General features: G+C 47.3%; 1 pseudogene; it reads left to right on the top strand.

Moving 5' to 3' along the window:
• The first annotated feature begins 805 nt into the window (after window positions 1-805).
• On the top strand, window positions 806-3,018 carry LOC110287527 (annotated as a pseudogene).
• Window positions 3,019-3,414: the final 396 nt, after the last annotated feature.

The following is a 3,414-nucleotide window of genomic DNA, read 5'->3' as shown; positions in this document are numbered from 1 at the left end:
CAGGACTCAAAGGGATGAAATGCCCAACAGTAGAAAGAGGGAACTTATAAGGCCCACCTCCAGCAGATAGGACGTCAAGTGAGGGATAGGGTTGCCATCCCATAGTCACAACTCTGACCCATAATTGTTCCTGTCTAAAAGAATTACAGGGATGGAAATGGAGAGGAGCCTGAGGAAAAGAAGGTCCAGCGACAGACCCAAAGTGGGATCCAGCTCAAGGGAAGGTCCCAAGGCCTGACACTATTATGAGGCTATGGAGCACTCACAAAAAGGGACCTATTATGACTTCCCCCTCAAAAGACCCAACAAGCAGCTGAAAGAGTCAGATGCAGATATTTGCACCCAACCAATGGACAGAAGCAGCTGACCCCTGTGGATGAATTAGAGAAGGCTGAAAGAAGCTGAGGAGAAGGGCTATTCTGTAAGAGAACCAGCAGCCTCAATGAATCTGGACCCCTGAGATCTCTCAAACACTGAACCACCAAAGAGACAGCATACACCAGCTGATATGAGGCTCCCAACACACATACAGTAGAGGACTTCTGGGTCTGTGTTCATTCAGAGATCATGCACCTAACCCTCAAGAGACTGGAGGGAGTTTAGAGGTCAGGTGTGATGGGAGGTAGGGCCATCCACTTGGAGACAGGGTGTGGGGAGGAAGTATGGGATGTGGAACAGTGAAAGGGTGGATGGGGGAGAATAAAATATGGAGTGTAAAAAATTAAATAAATAGTGATGTCGAACTGGGCCACAGTGCTGGTGGCTCTGAGACTTCAGTGCTACTCCAGCCTTTGGCCCCACTGCCATGAGCACCAAGCAGGTCAACTGCAGCCATTTTATGCATGGTGTATGTTGTGAAGGCAGCCAGTTCCTGGTTTTTTTTTTTTCTGTTTTTCAATGTTTTATTAGATATTTTTTTCATTTACATTTCAAGTGCTATCCCAAAGTCCCCTATACCCTCCCCCCACCCTGCTCCCCTACCCACCCACTCCCACTTCTTGGCCCTGACTTTCCCCTGTACTGGGGCATATAAAGTTTGCAAGACTTAAAGGGCCTCTCTTCCCAATGATGGCCGACTAGGCCATCTTCTGCTACATATGCAGCTAGAGACACAGTACCTGTTCTTATATGACTTGGAGAACAGCAAGCCATCCACCATCTGCAAATACTACCAGAAGGGCTACTGCGCCTATGGTTGCACGCTGCAGGCAAGGCTGCCATGGCTGTGGTTACTGGTGTGGAGTGGTGTTTTGTTTTGTTGACAAGGTTTTATTCCACCCAGGCTGACTTCAAACTTCCTATGTAGCTTTAAACTTCTGGTCTCCTGCCTCCATCTCCAGTGGTGGGAATACAGGTATATACGATATGCCTGCCTGAGCATAGGCCCTGGTCCAGGGAGATTTTAACTAAACACTGTATTTAGAATATTAATAATTTTGTCTGAACTTTAAACCCTGTAGAGCACACCCTAGAGTTTGCCACTACTACCGTACCATATCCTCACTGTGGTTTTGTGTGTCACAAGGTGATATGCCATTGGTTTGAAAGCCATTTCTGGTTCATGCTCAGGTGACTTCTGGTGTGGATGCTATGATATTCATGCACACAGAGCCATGTTGCTCCATGCTAGACAACAGTGTGAGATGCTCCATGCTTTGGTGAGCAGAGCCCATCTGGTCCTCACTGTCAGAGTTCTCGTGTTTTGTTTGAGTTGGCCACCTGCCCTTCCCAATCCATCCACCCACCCCAATCAGTGTATCCTGAAGATTCCTAACAAGGGGCCTGTCTTGGTAGCACAAGTGTCAAGGGCCTTCTTTGGCAGTAGATGGGTTTCTGTCAGTCCTACTGGGACACAGGTGTGGGTATAGATAGCAGGATACATGGCCCCAATAGCCTCTTTTAGATGAGAGTACAGAGACAGACCCTTGCCCACCTCGATATGATCATACAAAATCCCAGCTGCAGAAGGTGGAGCTGTGGGTCCTGCATCCCACTCTTCGCCCTCCTCAGGCCTGCATAGTCCTCACCCTTATCCCGACATTGCCACATCTGTTATGAGGACACATTTGAATGAACCTGGAAAGCGGGAGAAGACAATGCTGGTGCTCACAGACAGCAATCTCACTGGTCTGGCTGAAAACAAGACTCCTCTGAGCACAGAGAATAATCCAGGTGGCTGTAGTAGCCCTCAGACCAGCCCAGAGATGAAGCCCCATTCCTACCTAGATGCCATCAGGACTAGCCTGATGCTCCTACAGGAGGCCAGCAGCTCCTGCAGGAATGAGCAGCAGTTGTGCTCCTATGCTGCCTCTGGGGAGTACCAGTTTGGAGATGCCTGTGTCTACCTGCATGGGGATATGTATGAGATCTGCAGGCTTCAAATCCTCTACCCCTTTGACCCAAGAGCAAAGGAAAGCTCACGAGAAGATGTGTAGGTCGACATTTGAACATGAGATGGAAAAGCCTTCCAGGCGAGCCAGGACAGTGTGCAGCATCTGTATGGAGGTGATCCTGGAGAAAGCATCTGCTTCTGAAAGGAGGTTTGGCATTCTCTCCACTACTGCCTGTCCTGCATCTGTCAATGAAGATGTGCCAAGCAGTTTGAAAACCCGATCATAAAGTCTTGTCCAGAGGGCCATGTGATAGCAGAGTTTGTAATTCCAAGTGTGTACTGGGTAGAAGATCAGAATAAAAAGAATGAATTAGTTGAAGCATTCAAACAGGGAATAGAGGTGAAAGGCATGTAAATACTTTGAACAAGGCAAGGAGACCTGCCCCTTTGGAAACAAGTGCCTTTACCACCACCATGCTTACCCTGATGGGCAGCTGGCAGAGCCAGAGAAACCTCAGAAGCAGCTAAGCTCTGAAGGTGCTGTGAGGTTCTTTAACTCAGTGCGGCTTTGGGATTTTAATGAGAACCAAGAAACCCGGCAAGTTCCCAGCACTGATGATGTGGATGTGATGGAGCTAGGAGACCTCTTCATGCACCTTTCTGGAGTAGAGTCATCAGAACCCTAGTCAGTTCTGATGCTTTCATTTGGACTCTGCAGTCAACTTTCCAAGGCATGGTGAGGACGCATCTGTCACTGACCCAAAGTACAGGGATGTGAGTGCAATAGTGAGTCCCCTTGGTCTTGTCATGATACACTTTCCCTGCCCTGATGCAAAGAAGGGAGATCACCAAGTCCATGGACTCAGGACACTTAAAGTCAAGCTCTTAGTTGTACCTCCAGCCCCTTTATCGGAGACCAACTATGTGGTCCAGCTGTTTTAATTGATTGCTTTTAAGTGAAACCTGACTGCCATCTTAAAATAAATAAATAAATCTAAAAAAATAAAAAAACAAAAATATTCTAGTATAATCTTATTTTGAGATATTCCCCAATTTCTAAGTTATATGCATTCTCAAAATGA

This window comes from Mus caroli, chromosome X, assembly GCF_900094665.2.
Source record: "Mus caroli chromosome X, CAROLI_EIJ_v1.1, whole genome shotgun sequence".
NCBI lineage: Eukaryota > Metazoa > Chordata > Mammalia > Rodentia > Muridae > Mus > Mus caroli.
Note: the sequence above shows the minus strand (reverse complement) of the source record. Positions and strands in the feature narration are given on the sequence as shown.